The 18,247-nt window shown below is 38.1% G+C and overlaps 1 protein-coding gene across 5 annotated transcripts in view; it reads right to left on the bottom strand.

Moving 5' to 3' along the window:
- The window catches only part of LOC106085041 (endothelial zinc finger protein induced by tumor necrosis factor alpha), a 165,163-nt gene extending 153,617 nt beyond the window's left edge, over window positions 1-11,546 (bottom strand). For all 5 annotated transcript variants that reach the window (XM_059360906.1, XM_059360910.1, XM_059360915.1 and 2 more), the window contains exon 1: window positions 9,857-11,546. The gene's annotated coding sequence lies outside the window, so the exon portion shown is untranslated. The remainder of the gene's footprint in view (window positions 1-9,856) is intronic.
- Window positions 11,547-18,247: the final 6,701 nt, after the last annotated feature.

The raw sequence follows: 18,247 nt of genomic DNA, 5'->3' as shown, positions 1-18,247 counted from the left end.
TTAGACTTTTTTTCTAAAGCAAGCTAAAAGTAACAGCTGATAGCTGACAGAAGAAAAAATGCAATTACAGAGTCACAAGCCGTTGAAAAAATTTGTCAACGCCGACTATATGAAAAATCCGCAATTACTTTTTGGGCAACCCAATATTTCGACCTTTTAGGTAACAAAATGTATAAGTCACTTACTCAGTCAACATATATTTCTTAGTAGAATCCACATGTTAAATTTCAGAGCTCTAGTTCATTTCGTAAATAAAGTATGAAATGGTACCAAATACCGTACTAAACGTACGTTCCTTGCGTTTCCATTACTACTTTATCATATTTTTTTCTATCTCCCCCATTTATTTAGCAACAACAATCATTTTAGTCAAATTTCGAAGTTCTCGCTCTACCCGTTCGCCCTATGCAAAGTTCACCTATTTCGTACTTCTTTTGGTACTTTTTTGTTTCTAAATGTCAAAAAAAAACAAGTAAGAAGGCGTTAAGTTCGGCCGGGCCGATCTTTGGATACCCACCACCTCGGGTATATATGTGAACCACATTTCGTCAAAATCCAGTGAAAAATGCATACCTTATGCCCCATAGCAGCTCTATAGATATCATCCGATTTAGGCCAAATGCTTATAAGTACATGTTATTGTTCAACCGAGGGATCGGTCTATATGGCAGCTATATCCAAATCTGGACCGATCTGAGCCAAATTGGAGACAAATATCGAAGGGCCCAACACAAGTCATTGTCCCGAATTTCGGCGACATCGGGCAATAAATGCGCTTTTATGGGCCCAAAACCTTAAATCGAGAGATCGGTCTATATGGCAGCTGTATCCAAATCTGAACCGATCAGGGCCAAATAGAAGAAAGATGCCGAAGGGCCTAAAGCAAATCACTGTCCCAAATTTCAGCAAAATCGGATAACAAATGTGGCTTTTATGGGCCTTACACCATAAATTGGAGGATCGGTCTATATGGCAGCTATATCCAAATTTGGACCGATCTGGGCCAAATTGACGAAGAATGTCGAAGGGCTCAACGCAACTCACTGTCCCAAATTTCAGCAAAATCGGATAATAAATGTGGCTTTTATGGGCCTAAGACCATAAATCGGAGGATCGGTCTATATGGCAGCTATATCCAAATCTGGACCGATCTGGACCAAATTGACTAAGGATGTCAAAGGGCTCAACGCAACTCACTGCCCTAAATTTCAGCAAAATCGGATAACAAATGTGGCTTTTATGGGCCTAAGACCATAAATCGGAGGATCGGTCTATATGGCAGCTATATCCAAATTTGAACCGATCTGGGCCAAATTGACGAAGAATGTCGAAGGGCCTAACACAACTCACTGTGCCAAATTTCATCCAAATCGGATAATAAATGTGGCTTTTATGGGCCTAAGACCATAAATCTTAGGATCGGTCTATATGGCAGCTATATCCAAATTTGGACCGATCTGAGCCAAATTGACGAAGGATGTCGAAGGGCCCAACGCAACTCACTGTCGCAAATTTCAATAAAATCGGATAATAAATGTGGCTTTTATGGGCCTAAGACCCTAAATCGGAGTATCGGTCCATATGGGGGCTATATCAATAGCCCATCTTCGAACTTAACCTGCTTATGGACAAAAAAAGAATCTGTGCAAAATTTCAGCTCAATATCTCTATTTTTAAAGGCTGTAGCGTGATTTCAACAGACAGACGGACGGACATGTCTAGATCGTCTTAGATTTTCACGCTGATCAAGAATATATATACTTTATAGGGTCGGAAATGGATATTTCGATGTGTTGCAAACGGAATGACAAAATGAATATACCCCCATCCTTCGGTGGTGGGTATAAAAATGTCAATAAAATTTTTGTTTAGAATGAGTTTAATTAAATTTTTTTTCATTTTGGGAAGGCTCGGGCCCGAGTGACGTCCCTCCCCCTGGCTACGTCCCTGTTTCCCATATAAACCGATCTCCTGATTTTATTTCTTGGGCCCCTGTAAGCCGCAATTTTAGTCTGATTTGGCTGAAATTTTGCATCTAGAGTTCCGTTATTATTTCCAACAACTGTACCAAGCACGGTCTAAAGCGGTCTATAGCCTGATGTAGCTCTCATATAAACCGATCTCCTGATTTGATTTCTTGGGCGCCTGTAAGCCGCAATTTTAGTCCGTTTTGGCTGAAATTTTGCATCTAGAGTTCCGTTATTATTTCCAACAACTGTTCCAAGTACGGTCCAAAACGGTCTATAGCCTGATGTAGCTCTCATATAAACCGATCTCCTGATTTTATTTCTTGGGCCCCTGTAAGCCGCAATTTTAGTCCGATTTGGCTGAAATTTAGCATCTAGAGTTCCGTTATTATTTCCAACAACTGTACCAAGTACGGTCTAAAGCGGTCTATAGCCTGATGTAGCTCTCATATAAACCGATCTCCTGATTTGATTTCTTGAGCCCTTACAAGCCGCAATTTTTGTCCCATTTGGCTGAAATTTTGCATTTAGAGTTCCGTTATTATTTCCAACAACTGTACCAAGTACGATCTAAATCGGTCTATAACCTGATGTAGCTCTCATATAAACCGATCTCCTGATTTGATTTCTTGAGCCCTTACAAGCCGCAATTTTTGTCCGATAGGACTCAAATTAAGCATGTAGTGCTTTTTTATGACTTTCAAGAACTGTGTCAAGTATGGTCCAAATCCGTCAATAACCTGATATAGCTGCCATATAAACTGATCTCCCGATTAGAATTCTTGAGCCCATACAAGCCGCAATTTTTGTACGATTTGGCTGAAATTGAACATGTAGAGTTCTGTTATGACTTCCAACAGCTGTGACTAGTACGGTCTAAATTGGTCTGTAACCTGATATAGCTCCCATATAAACCGATCTCCCGATTTGAATTCTAGAGCCCTTACAAACCACAATTTTTGTCCCATTTGGCTGAAATTGAGCATATAAAGTTCTGTTATGACTTTCAAGAACTGCCTCAAGTATGGTCCAAATCGGTCAATAACCCGATACAGCTCCCATATAAACTGATCTCCCGATTTGATTTCTTGAGCACCTGGAAGCCCCAATTTTTGTCCGATTTGTCTGAAATTGGGCAGGTAGTGTTTTGCTTTGACTTCCAATGACTATGCCAAATACAGCCCATATCAGTCTATAACCTGATATAGCTCTCATATAAACCGGTCTCTTGATCATCCTTGTTCGGTTCCTAGAAGCTTTAATTTTTGCTGGTTTGACACAAGGTATGGTATGTAGAATAAAATTAAGCCCTTTAGAAACTATGGTGGTGGGTTGCCAAGATTCGGCCCGGCCGAACTTAGCACACTTTTACTTGTTTTAATTGCGTATGCAACTTTTTTAATTGAAATTGAATTTTTAATTGTTTCTTTAAAAACGGTGATTGATATGATCATTTTCGTGATTGAAGCAGTGTCAATTAACATGTTAATTGGATCACGATTAAAACCGATTTTCATTTTTTCTGTGTACACTCGCTTACTGAATTCAGTACCTGTTATTGAAGTGCGACAAAAAATGCATGCTATTATACTTAAATTATCCAGAAGTGTTTGTCATTATCAATACATAGAATACACGTATGTATGTGTCATTATATAGTTGATATATGCATGTATATAAACATAATTATACGTTCACATCTGTTAGGGCAAACATTTAACTCTTTCTCCAACTACTTGGCGGTGGTCAGCTATCTGTCTGATGTGTTTTTTTTTTTTCTACTGCATACGAATTTGTTTGGGTTTTATGTGTGTGCGTTTATTGCCTGATTTTGTCCTCCCCTGCCCGGAGAACGCATCTGTGCAACATCCATGTGTGTGTTTCTGCCTATCAATGCGATTGTTAAAAAACACACATGAAAAACCATTCATATAAAAAAGTACAGTTGCGTTGTCAAAGCTACAATTGCTGCTGCTGCCGATGGTGCTGATGATGATGATGATGATGATTGGGTTTTGGTGCGTGCTATGGGTGGCAGTGGGTTAGGCTATCCCCATAATTCCAACCACTTTTTAATTTCCTATTTGTTCGCTGTGGAACACAGTTAAACATTTTACCAATTGCATTGCAAGAATTCAACAGACGTTATCGGAGTCAGGAATTCGGAGGCAAAGGCCGGTGTCATGAGCAAGGCAGACCAGCCGCCCTTAATTTTGATGCGGTTTACTTTTTTTCTTTTTTTTTTGTTTGCTTGTCGTTGATGACCGCCATCGTTTTCGGGCATCATTAATCGAGCAATTCTTCTTTCCCCACCATGCAAGAGAATAAAAAAAGTCATTAAACTCCCAAAAAAAAAAAAAATTGGGAAGAAAGCATATACATTAAGCCCCTTGCCAGCCTGAGTCCAGCCTACATACATAACAAACGCAGAATACATTGTGTGTCTGGTTAAAATAAATACGCAGCACCAAGAGCCTTATGTGGACAAGGCTTTGTATGTTGAGCCTTATCAGCGCCACCATTACCTCAGCTGGGGCTCAGCTATCACTCTCTTTCACTCTTGGTGAACGGCTGTCCTTCCTGCAGCTTCATGACGACCACTAGACCTTTGGACCACCCTATACAAATTAAAACAGGGTGGACGCTTTTGATAAGCCCTCTGTCCTTGCTGTCAGTAGCCGAGGCAACAATGCACCCAGTCCAACAGATATGACGGAAGGCGACAAAAACAAAAACTTCACCAACAATTGGATGCCACCGGTGTTGCATGTGTGAACTGCAGCGTGCGGAATGCATCCTTATGCATTGGAAAGGATGACTGGCCCAACTAGGCAGGCAGCCAGGCAGAATGCAGCGCAGCAATGGGCCCATCCATGATAAGGATATGCAATGCAGACTGCGGTGGTCGTTAATGTCGCTGGGAAAACAAATTCCCAACCACCCATTGCCACCCAACATGGGTTAACATAAATTGCTATATATACACATACATGTATATACACATGTACATAAATAATGAATACATGGAGCTGCACATGAAGGCTGATGTTGGAAACTACAATGCCCACGAACTTTGGCCATTTGGGGATGCATTTGAGCAGCTTAGCTGAATTTTGTTTTGGGGAAGGGTTTATTTTTTTTTTTTTTCATCAACATGCATGGACAAATGCATTGAGATGCAATGCAAAGGATGGCAGTGAGTGCGGGGTGTTTATGTACAGGCGCCCATGCCTATATATTGAGCCTGGTAGTATGTGCAAATGTGTATACAACTGCTCATCATTAATGATAACTACAGCAAGAACAACAAAAGACCCATCACATTGAGTTTAATTTGAATTTTTAATTTCCGTTTCCAGTATGACTGGCAGCCTAGCCCTTCCGCCCCTTTGGTGCAATTGCTGCAGATTCATATTGCCAGTTGGCAGACTTTTTCGGTAGGTTACAATTACAATGAGCCACCAGAAATTCCATCAACATTTGTAATGACAAAAAAGAAACAAAATTCAATTTATTGAACATATAAACACCAGGCCCACACATCACGCCTTTTTTCCCCCATACACAATGACAATATATTTTTAAAAATTTCAATTATTTTCGTTATATACCAGGGTAATTATGTACCTAAAATGTATATAAGTGCATATACAAAAAATTGCCAATATTTCCATTATGCATTATTTTAAGTACAGTCCATACTCAATAAAAAGCTATATGCAACCCCTCCTGTCTGGTCTATACTACAGATGGGCGATGGGTAAATACCCAAAAGGTATTTGACCGGTAAATTGGGTAAATATCCGGGTATTTACCCATTTATACCCAAAAGCTGGATATTTATACTTTTGCATATATCTTGGGTATAAAAACATTCTTCAAAAAATTTTTGATGATTTCGTACTCTTTGTATATAAAACTGACCTACTGATCTCATAAAATCGGATTTTAGTTTAGGATTTTTTATAGACCGATCTCCAGACTTAAAGTCTTGAGGCACTATATGAAAAATCCGCAATTACTTTTTGGGCAAAGCAATATAATCTTGATCAGCGTAAAAATCTAAGACGATCTAGACATGTCCGTCCGTCTGTCTGTTGAAATCACGCTACAGTCTTTAACAAGTAAAAGCGTGCTAAGTTCGGCCGGGCCGAATCTTATATACCCTCCACCATGGATCGCATTTGTCGAGTTCTTTTCCCGAACGATATCAAGATATGGTCCGGTTTGGACCACAATTAAATTATATGTTGGAGACCTGTGTAAAATTTCAGCCAATTCGTATAAGAATTGCGCCCATTGGGGCTCACGAAGTTAAATAGAGAGATCGATTTATATGGGAGCTGTATCGGGCTATAGACCGATTCAGACCATAATAAACACGTATGTTAATGGCCATGAGAGAATCCGTCGTACAAAATTTCAGGCAAATCGGATAATAATTGCGACCTCTAGGGGTCAAGAAGTCAAGATCCCAGATCGGTTTATATGGCAGCTATATCAGGTTATTGACCGATTTGAACCTTATTTGATACAGTTGTTGAAAGTAAAAATAAAATGCGTCATGCAAAATTTCATTCCAATCGGATAAGAATTGCGCACTCTAGAAGCTCAAGAAGTCAAGATCCCAGATCGGTTTATATGGCAGCTATATCAGGTTATGGACCGATTTGAACCATACTTGGCACAGTTGTTGGATATAATAACGAAACACGTCGTGCAAAATTTCATTCCAATGGGATAAGAATTGCGCACTCTAGAGGCTCAAGAAGTCAAGACCCAAGATCGGTTTATATGACAGCTATATCAGGTTATGAATCGATTTGAACCATATTTGGCACAGTTGTTGGATATCATAACAAAATACTACGTGCCAAAATTCATTCAAATTGGATAAGAATTGCGCCCTCTAGAGGCTTAAGAAGTCAAGACCCAAGATCGGTTTATATGACAGCTATATCAGGTTATGAATCGATTTGAACCATATTTGGCACAGTTGTTGGATATCATAACAAAACACGAAGTGGAAAATTTCATTCCAATCAGATAAGAATTGCGCACTCTAGAGTCTCAAGAAGTCAAGACCCAAGATCGGTTTATATGACAGCTATATCAAAACATGGACCGATATGACCCATTTACAATACCAACCGACCTACACTAATAAGAAGTATTTGTGCAAAATTTCAAGCAGCTAGCTTTACTCCTTCGGAAGTTAGCGTGCTTTCGACGGACAGACGGACGGACGGACAGACGGACGGACATGGCTAGATCGACATAAAATTTCACGACGATCAAGAATATATATACTTTATGGGGTCTCAGACGAATATTTCGAGTAGTTACAAACAGAATGACGAAATTAGTATACCCCCCATCTTATGGTGGAGGGTATAAAAATAGAGATATTGAGCTGAAATTTTGCACAGATTTTTTTTTTTTTTTGTCCATACGCAGGTTAAGTTCGGACTATATCTTGATATAGCCCCCATATAGACCGATCCGCCGATTTAGGGTCTTAGGGCCTTAAAAGCCACATTTATTATCCGATTTTGCGGAAATTTGCAAAAGTGAGTTGTGTTAGGAGCTTTGGGGACCTGGCAAGTCTATAGGTAATGTCCTCCTCAGGAACCCAGCAGTACAGCTAGCTAGTACAGGCACTTTTGAAGCATTTTCCAATGGAATAGTTGTAGATGCTTAACGAATTTATAAGAGGATTTACAATAAATCCACAGGGAGGAGGAAGGAACTCTCCTTGTGTTTGGCATTGATCAAGTCTCCGTGACGAGTTTGGCTAAGACTAAAGGCATGGCCCACTACGAGAGCAAAACTGTCTTTTTTCAAGATTGGGAAGTCTAGGATAGGCAGAAATTCCGCCCAACGAACAGGGGAAGGTATTGTGGACACCATGATAAAGAGTAGAACATCCAAATATAGCATGCCTATGTCGGTGGAGACTCCCCTGAAACTAGGTTGTGCATGAAATAGAAGAATCCTTCAATGCCAAAAGGGGCGTTGGGGCGTTTAATTGGCGGTTTGCATTGACATCGTGGGGGCGTTCAATAATGTGCGGACCGACACATTGATCCAATCCTTAGACCAGTACCGGGTAGACCGGGTCCTTAAAGATGCTAAGGTCTGATAAACCATATGCGGGTCTGCTACGCAGATAATGTTATACAACTTCTAAGGGGTAATGATCTGAACCAGCTATGGAGAAGGACCGAAGGCGTCTTAAATATGGCCTATGACTGGGCTTGATCCACAGGTCTCAATGTTAACCCCGAGAAGACTGAAATTTGCCTGTTCATGAGGAAGACGAAGGTGGGCCAATTTAACGCACCCCGTTTCCTCAATAAGACAATTTCGATATCTGACAAGGTAAAATACATATGTAGCTGTGATCTTGGGAAGGAAACTGAAGTGAAAGTGTCACATTCAAGAGCTTACCGAGAGGGCTCATAGATGTTGGGCACTATGTAGACTGGAAATGGGTCCCGAATCCGAGGATAGTCCACTGGCCCTACAGGAGCGTGATTGGATGGCGAAAAAGTGCAATATAAGAACCATGCAACAGGTTCAGAGAACATGTTGTCCTCACATAGGCGGAGCGATGAGGACCACGCCCACCAGGGCAATGGAGACTATTCTAGATATCCGACCCATTGGCTTATAGATTAAGTATGAAGCAGCCACTGCGGCTATTAGGCTTAAGGCAATGGGAGATTGGATCGAGGATGGGAGCAGCTCATACCATACCATAGGAAACCTGGGAAGAGCTTTCCGATCGGATACCTGAGATGAAGCTTGAAGTCGAGTGCGAGACACTGCTGCCATCGGCACAGTCTTGGATTGACGGAACCCTACTAGTATTGCCATCTGGAAGATCATGTTACACGGATGGCTCATAGCTAGTGGACTGAGTGGGCCTGGGGGTCTACATTGAGAACCCAGGGACTGGGATCTGATTTAGACTCCGTGACCATAATACGGTCCTGCAGGCGGAGATCCGGGCTATCATGGAATCCATGAAGTTGTGTGGTGGACGTCGAGTGGCAATACCAATCAGGACAGTAAGGTCACGAACAGTCTTTCAGTGTAAGAGGGAGATTTACGCCTTCTCTGAGGATGGCAAAATCCGCATCGTTTGGGTGCCGGCCATAATGGAGTAAAAGGGAATAAAAGGGCAGACGATTTGGCGGTGAAGGCTGTCGATAAACTTGTTTAACCCGAAGCCTTTCGGGTCGACGAAGTCCAAGATAAGGCTATGGGCGACGAATATGCATGTAGCACTGTGGAAACAGTCTGTAGGACGGCGAAAATCATATGGGGTAAACCGGATCGTGAGAGGACGAGGCTATTACTGAAAGAAAGTACGAAGGAGGTCAGTATAGCTTTTGGTATCAAAACGGGACACATAGGACTATGAGCTTACTTATGCAAAATCGGTGCGACAAGCGATAGCATGTAAGGAATATGATGAGTGTTTGGACCATTTCCTATGTCATTGCCCGGCTTTCGAGTCTAACAGATACCGGCACTTTAGGTGGAGACACAATATCAGACATGAACCAACTTAGGGGAGTGGTATTGAAAACAATTAAGAATTTTGTAAGTAGCACGGAATTCCTAACTTGAAATTTTCTTTTTAGAGTTTAGTTTATAAAGTTTTTAGGGCGCACAACAAGCCGATTACTGGCTTAGGTGTATGTCCATAGTGGCATGGGGTGGATTAATATATGCAACCTCTTTTCAACCGAACCTAACCTACGATAAATCCAAAGAAAATCTGAATCTGACGAAATCGCCAGCAGTGTAAACGTGCTGTAAGCCACAAATAGTTAAACTCTGAAATTTACTAACTAGAGGAAAATTTGGTTTCTACTCACCTTTTTCTTGAACTGATCCTTGTTGTTGCTAAGAAGTTTCGCTTCGACTGATGATGGGCTGGCTTTTAATAGGTTGTTTGAACAGCAACTGATAGTGGGCCAAAAAACTAAATTTTGAGTTTTTTGCTTGGGAAGTATGCGATGGAGTGTTTTAGATGTTTTAAGTTTTTGCTTTGGTAGATTTTGTTTTTGTTTATTTTTAATGCAGTAAAATGTTTAGTTGTTTAAGACATTAATTTTTCCAGTTGTTTTTTGTTTTTTTTTTTTAATAAACTCCTTAGAATATTATTTTTTTTTTTAATAATATAAATTTTTAATGTTCTTTTTTATTTCCGTTTTATTTTGGAATTAAAATTTTGTGGTTTGCACAATTACACAATAAGTGATTTTGGTTCTTTGCTTTTGTTTTTATTTTCAAATTTGGATGCTTTACTTTCGAAATATGGTTTGAATTATTTCCGAGATTTTTAATGAAAGGATTTTAATTTTAGATTTCCTTTTACCAAAACTTGAATATTTGGTGAAGTTTTTGTTTTGTTCAGTTTGCTGGAGGGGGGGCGATTTTTTCACTACCCTCTAATTCAAGGTTTTGCTTAACTTTTTGCTGTCAAAATGTTAGATTTTGTAGCTTTTTGTATGCTTTTACTTCAGTGCTTTGTTACACTTGCCTCTTTTTTTTTTTTTTTTTTTTTTTTTTTTTTTTTTTCAAAATGTCTTTTTTCGCTTTCGAGTGTTTTTTCTTCTTCTTTTGTTTGTTCAGAACATTGTGCTGTGATTTTGACTTTTTGAAAGAAACATTTTTTCACATGAAATGAAATCACAAACTTAGAACACAAAAATTATATGAATTATATTTTGTTAGTTTTTCTATAGCTTTACCAAAACTGGGATTTTGTCGTTTCCTTAACTGGATGTCGGGGGAGGGCAAATTTAAATTGTTGTTGGCGATTTTGTTTTGTATCGTTTCTCTTAAAAATTTAACAAATTTTGGCTATTTTGAATTTTGACGGTTTTTTATTGTTTCCTGTTTTCGGTTTCCGGGGGAGATTTCAGAGGTTTTTTCTTTCTGAGGGGCTTTGTTGATTTGGTATTATTGTTGAACTATTTTACTGCATAAAATTTTGTCTTACTTGTTTTTTGTTTTTTTTTTTTTTTTTTGAGGGGCCGAAAATGTCTTGTTGTTTTGAATTTCAATGGGTTTTACTATTTTTTTTCTTTTTTCGTTGAGTGTAAGATTTAATTGTTATGGCGTTGATTTAGTTATTGCTGCTTTGTTATCGGTATTTCTTTTGTTTTTTTTTTTCTGTACTTTGAAAGGGATTCTCGAGTGATTTATTGATTGAATGGTTGTTGTAGTTTGTTGTAGTTGCTGTAGTATTAGTTGCGTTTTATGGTTGTTTGTTTCATTTGTTGTATTTGTTTTGTTTTGACTTTTTTCTTTTGTCTGCTGCTTTGGGGGGAATTTATGTGTTGTGGTTGCTTTTATGTGTGTGTGTGTGTTGGTTTGGTTTGGTTTGGTTTGTTTTTTCTGCTTTGCTTGTTGTATTATTTCGTTATTTATTTTATTTATATGTTATATTGGTTGTTGTTGTTTGGCTTTTGTTATTGTTACGGTTTATTGTTGAATTTGTTTTATTGTTGTTGTTGTTGTTGCTGCTGCTGCTGGGGGTTCCTTATGTCCTTCTTTTGTTTCTTTGTTGGTTGTTACTGCTGCTGTTGTTGTAGTTGGTTTGTTTTATTTTTTTTTGTTGCTTTGTTTGTGGTTGTTGTTGCTGGTTTCCAAATTTTGTGTTTGAATTTTGTTTGTTAAATTTTGAGAAATAAAACTTAAAATTTTTTTTAGTTATATTTTTGCTTGTTTTTTGTTAAACTAAAAAAATGTCTATTTTTGTTGATGTCTTTCGTTTTTTTGTTTTTTTTTTTTACTATTTTGGCTATTTTTGTTCTGTAATTTTTTGTTTGTTGTAATTTAACTTAAAGTTAATTGAAATCATATAGTTTAACTTAAAGTTAACGTAAAAATTGCACTTTCTTTCAAAACTTGGGGCGTTGGGCGTATTGTTTGTGGGAGCGAGAGAGACAGTCCTAAATTTCGTCGGGGATGTATGTGTTTATGTTGATTACAGGTCTGCTAGGTGGTTTATGTTGTGACGTTATTTATTTATTTATTTTTTTTTTTTATAAAACTAAACAAATATTAATAAGTATCAACAACGTGTTAACGTAAGTTTTTAAAAAATGTTCCAAACAGTCAAAAAGCACCTGAAACGACACAAGAAAGAAAGTTAGTACAGGCCTTGTTTTCGGGTGTAAGAGAAACATAAAAATTATAAAACAGATAAAAACAAAATCGAAAAATATAAAATAAGGAAACAATTTAAAAAAAAACTAGCATCCCGGTGGTCCGCTTCGCTACCCCCGTTTTTGATACCCCCTCTTTAGTATAGGACTTCCACAGAACCTAGGTAGACAGTCAGCTTATAAGATTATGAAGTTTTGTTATAGTAGCGTATAAATTTTAATAAGAAGTTTTAGTGCAAGATTTCAAGCGGCTAGCTTTACTCCTTCGAAAGTTAGCGTGCTTTCGACAGATAGACGGACGGACGGACGGACAGACATGACTATATGCAATATATTTAATTTGTTGATTTTTTTAATAATTTTCTATATATTTATTTTAATATTTATATTGTTTAGAAGTTCTATTTATTTTTTTTAATATATTTATTACAATTAATATTTTTATTTTTTTTTTATGAATATACCCGATTAATTTTTCAAATAATATAATTTTTCGTATATAAGAAACAAACAATAATTAACAAAAGGATTCATGTAAAAAATTCCACAAAAAAATATATTTATGCCAACAATCCTCCTGGGAATTTCCAAAGAAATTTTTATAAAATTTTTTAAAAAAATTCAGATTGGACGTAGTAAATATCCCTTCAAGTTCAGCATTCATTTTGGAGTGTTAACAAATATTTTTTAAATTCCTGGTAAAAAAAATTTATGGTTCTTTTTGTAGTACAGCAGTTGGGACTTCGTTTAGCAGCAGTGTGCCCTGTTAGCTTAGTTTTACAATAAAAAAGTGTAAAATTGTTCGAAGTTGTCAGGGCAGATGTTTGTGTTGTTTCGCTTTATATTTTCTTATTTCAAGTAACATGTTTTGAAGATAGAATATAAGTTGTTCGAAGATAAATACAACAGTTTTTCCAAAAAAAAAAAAAAAAAAAAAATGTAAAAGCGTGCTGATACACCCTCCGCCATGGATCGCATTTGTCAAGTTCTTTTCCCGCTATCTTCTTTTAGGCAAACAAAGGATAAAATAAAATAATTGCTATGCTATTGGAGCTATATATAATTGAATGCGGGAGACCATAGTAAATTATATTGTGTAAAATTTCAGCCAATTCGAATAAGAATTGAGTGCTGAGCCCCTAAGGCTCAAGAATAAAAATCGGGGAGATCGGTTAATATGGGAGCTGTATTAATCTATAGACCGATTCAGACCATATTTGACACGTAGGGTTAAGATCATGGAAGAAGCCATTATTCAAATTTTCAGCCAAATCGGATATTAACTGCGCCCTCTAGAGGCTAAATAAGTCAAGATCCCAGATTGGTTTATATGACGGCTATATTAAAATATGGACCGATTTCAACTATGCATAGAAAAGTTGTTGGGAATTATAACGAAACACGCCATGCAAAATTTCAGTCAAATCGGGTAAGAATTGAGCCCTCTAGAGGCTCAAGGAGTCAAGATCCCAGATCGGTTTATATGACAGCTATAACAGGTTATGAATCAATTTCAACCATACTTCAAACAGTTTTTGGAAATCATAACAAAACACTTTATGCTAAATTTCAGTCAAATCGGGTAAGAATTAGCCCTCCAGAGGCTCAAGAAGTCAAGACCCCAGATCGGTTTATAAGACAGCTATATTAAGTTATGGACCGATTTCAATTAAACTTATAAATATTATTGGAAATCATAGCAAAACACCTCGTGCAAAATTTCAGCCAAATCGGATAATTTTTGCGACTTCTAGTGGCTCAAGAAGTCAAGATCCCAGATCGGCTTATATGACAGCTATAACAGGTTATGAACCAATTTCAACCATACTTCGAACAGTTTTTGGAAATCATAACAAAACACTTTATGCAAAATTTCAGTCAAATCGAGTAAGAATTGCGCCCTCTAGAGGCTCAAGAAGTCAAGACCCCAGATCGGTTTATATGACAGCTATATTAAAATATGGACCGATATGGCCCATTTACTATTCCAACCGACCTACACTAATAAGAAGAATCTGTGCAAAATTTCAAACGGCTAGTTTTACTCCTTGCGACAGACGAATGGACGGACAATAAATGCGAATTTTATGGGTCTAAAACCCTATATCGAAAAATCGGTCTGCATGGCAGCTGTATCCAAATCTGAACCGATCTGGGTCAAAATGCAGAAAGTTATCAAAGAGCCTAAAACAACTCACTGTCCCAAATTTTGTCGACATCAGACAATAAGTGCGACTTTAATAGGTCCAAGACCTTCAATCGAGGGATCGGTCTATATGGCAGTTATATCCAAATCTGGACCGATCTGTGCCATATTGCAGAAAGATGTCGGCACAATTAATACACCTTTTAAGAGTCCAAAACCTTAAATCGAGAGATCGGTCTATATGACAGCTATATCCAAATCTGAACCGTTCTGGGCCAAATTGAAGATGGATGTCGAGTGGCCTAACGCATATCAATGTTCCAAATTTAAGCAAAATCGAATAATAAATGTCGATTTTATGGGCCCAAGACCCTTAATCGGCGGATCGGTCTATATGGGGGCTATATCAAGATAAAGACCGATAAAGCCCATCTAAGAACTTAAATTGCTTATGGATAAAAAAAAAATCTGTGCAAAGTTTCGGCTCAATATCTTTACTTTTAAAGACTGTAGCGGGATTTCGACAGACTGACGGACATGGCTAGATCGTCTTGGATTTCTACGCTGATTAAGAATTTATACTTTATAGGATCGGAAACGTATATTTCGATGTGTTGCAAACGGAGTGACAAAATGAATTTACCCCTCATCCTTCGGTGGTGGGTATAAGAATGCGTGCTCTGTGTCTTCCATTGAGCGAAGAAGATAATTTTTGGCTCAATGGGTACGTAAATAAACAAAATTGTCGATTTTGAAGTGAATATTAGCCAGAAGCATTGCAAGGGCTACCAATGCATCCAGAAAATCTCACAGTTTGGTGCGGTTTATGGGCTGCTGGCATCATTGGGCCGTACTTCTTCAAAGATTATGCGAATCGCAACGTAACTGTATATGGTGAGCGCTGCCAAAAGGCAAAAGCTTGACTTTCACGTTATGTGGTTTCAACAAGACGGTGCCACATGCCAATGGACTTTTTGAGAGGCGAGTACGGTGAAACAAATACCACCCGAAATGTTGCAAAGAGTATGCCAAAGTTGGACTAAGCGGATGGACCATTTGAGGCCAACATTTGCATGACATAATCTTCAAACATTAAATTATATGGGCCGCACTATCTTTAAAAAAAAATCACCCATTATATAAGCTTAAAGATTTCAAGTTAAATTTCCCCAAATCGAAATCGATGCATCTTCTCATTTAAAAGAAGGTTAACACTAATCCTTTCTATTCCCATGGGTTGCCTTATATATGAACCGTATATAAAGTTTCACGTGCACAAATACCATTTTGGCATCGAAAACTATGTCAGTTTGGCTGGCTCAGATGGCAGACGACAAAATAAGAGCAAAACTTGTTTACTTTATGCTAAAATTTCCCAAAAATCCAAGAATTACCAGCATTCCATATGCCACATGCCGAATTCGAAAACATTATAAAGCTGACAACAGCGCGCCGCTTGCTGCAGTCTCTCCTTGCCAACGCATTGCATATACATACATACACACATACATATGTGTAAATGCATATACCCGAGTCTGTTCTTTTGGCTGTTTTTTTTTTTCCACGAAATCAAATCAAAAATCCTAAACAAAAGCCTGGGCTGGGAACAATAGAATAGTGCCGGTAGCAGCAGCAATAGTAAACATTAAGCACAACACAAGAGAGCAGTGGAGAGGAGCAATAGAGAGTAGTAAGTACCCGAGCAGAACTTAGAAAACAAAGCAACAACAAAAGTTAAAGCAAATTCACCGAAAATGTACCACCAACTACCAAACAAAGCCATAACAGGCAGAGAGGTAACAGAGTCGACAATAAAATTCTTTTCAAGTTCAAAGCACCGCCAGCCAGCCAGCCAACCAACCAGATAGACAAACGGACGGACATACAACCATACGGCAGGAATAAATACGGGCAAAAATTTTGCAAAGCAAAGGCTCAAATATATGAAAAGTACAAAAAATTCTCTATGAAAGTGGTAGAAACAGCGGGAGTATGAAAGGGTTGCGTAGGCAAAATGTATGTAGTTGAATAAGGATGATGTTGTTGTTGTTGATGATGACGATGTTGATAACATCATACACATATGTGCCAGGCAGGCAGGCAGGCAGACAGATAGGCAAACATGCAACAACAATAACAATACAAAAAAAGAAGGCAACAAACAACAATATTACAACAAACGCAGCACACATTGAGTCAAACTTTTGCATAGATACAAGAATCCAAAAACATCAGACAGACCAAAATATTTAAATATAACACCCATGTATCAGCCACCCACGACTAACGTGTATACTTCAATTTACTCATCCATCGCTAACAAAAAGAACTCTACAAATATTGTGTGTACAGACAAACCGACATACATACATACATACATACATACATACATACATATACCACATACAAAACTACGCGAAAGCTCACACGTGAGTATGAATTAGATTTGTTTAGTTATTCTCGTGCCATCCATTCTTGTGCTCTTACTTACTGAACTAAACGGATCAAAGCAAAAACACACATGTGATAGCCATTAACACCCATCTCACCACCCACTATACGCACAATCGTGCCCAGCATGAGTTCTTAGTATGTGTGATTTGTAGTTACTGTTTGTTTTTGTTGTTTTTTTTTTTGAACTATGGACTTTGTCGTGCGTGCATTTGGGATAAATTGTCAAATATAAGGCATCATTAAGCGAAGCACTCAAATTTAGGTGTTGTTGTTTTTAGGGAACAAATTTTAGCATGCATATGCAAACTTTATAAAAAAAATGAAAGATAGAGAATAATTCAAAGATAGCCAGATGTGTTAGTCAGATGTGGTGAGTAGGCAAAATTAACCTGAGGTTTTCTGAGACATTATTTGTCAACATGCTCAGCCAGCCTTGAATCGTTTTAAGGAACATTTCAACATTGAGTTAATAGCTGTGTTCGAGAACTCACAAATTGGTGCAAATTTGCACGAATTTTTACTGAAAGTCGTTCGCGTACTTTATTTGCCAGCTGAAGAGAGCGCGAGAGAGAGAGAGCAAATTTTGATAGTTTGAAAATAGATAACCTGCAAATTTTTACTGGAACTTTATTTTGCCAGCAGAAATTTGCAACTTTGAACAGATGTTTGGTAACAGCTGTTTTATGAAAAACAGCTGTTACATGAAAATACAAAAGCTAACACAAAAATGGATCAAAAAGGCAAATGTAAGTGAAAAATAACAAGTAAAAGCGTGCTAAGTTCGGCCGGGACGAATCTTTTATACCCTCCACCATGGGTCGCATATGTCAAGTTCCTTGAAAAATACCGATTTAGACCATACTTGGAAAGTCATACCAAAATGACATATGCAAAAGAATTGCGCTCTCTAGATGCCCAAGAAATCTAATCAGGAGATCGATTTATATGGTGGCTGTATCAGGTTATAGACTGATTTAGACCATACTTGACACATTTGTTGGAAGTCAAAATAAAACACTTCATGCAAAATTTCAGCCAAAGCGGATAAGTCAAAATAAAACACTTTGTTCAAAATTTCGGCCAAATTGGATAAGAATTGAGCCCTCTAGAGGCTCAAGAAGTCTATAAGGGAAATCGGTTTATATGGCGGCTATATTAGGTTATGGACTGATTTAGACTGTACTTGGCACAATTGTTGGAAGTCATACTACAACACTTTGTGTAAGGTGATGGCGGTGACGGCGAATGGAAATTGTCCAACGGGAGGATCGGGAGGAGTAGTCCCTCATACGTCTTGGCTACTGATGAGAGAAGGAAGATCGATCTGTTCGACTCCTTCTTACTCGTGTCATTTCCAGGTTTCAGTAGCGGTCTCACACTGCCCATCTTCCAAACATCGGGTACTATAATAGTGTTCAGGCAGGCTGAGTACTCGACACTAGGCAGATGCAGATTCTTCAGCATCAGTGTAGAGATTCTGTCTGGGACCA

Source organism: Stomoxys calcitrans, chromosome 1 (assembly GCF_963082655.1).
Source record: "Stomoxys calcitrans chromosome 1, idStoCalc2.1, whole genome shotgun sequence".
NCBI lineage: Eukaryota > Metazoa > Arthropoda > Insecta > Diptera > Muscidae > Stomoxys > Stomoxys calcitrans.
This window is presented reverse-complemented; position numbering and strand designations above follow the sequence as displayed.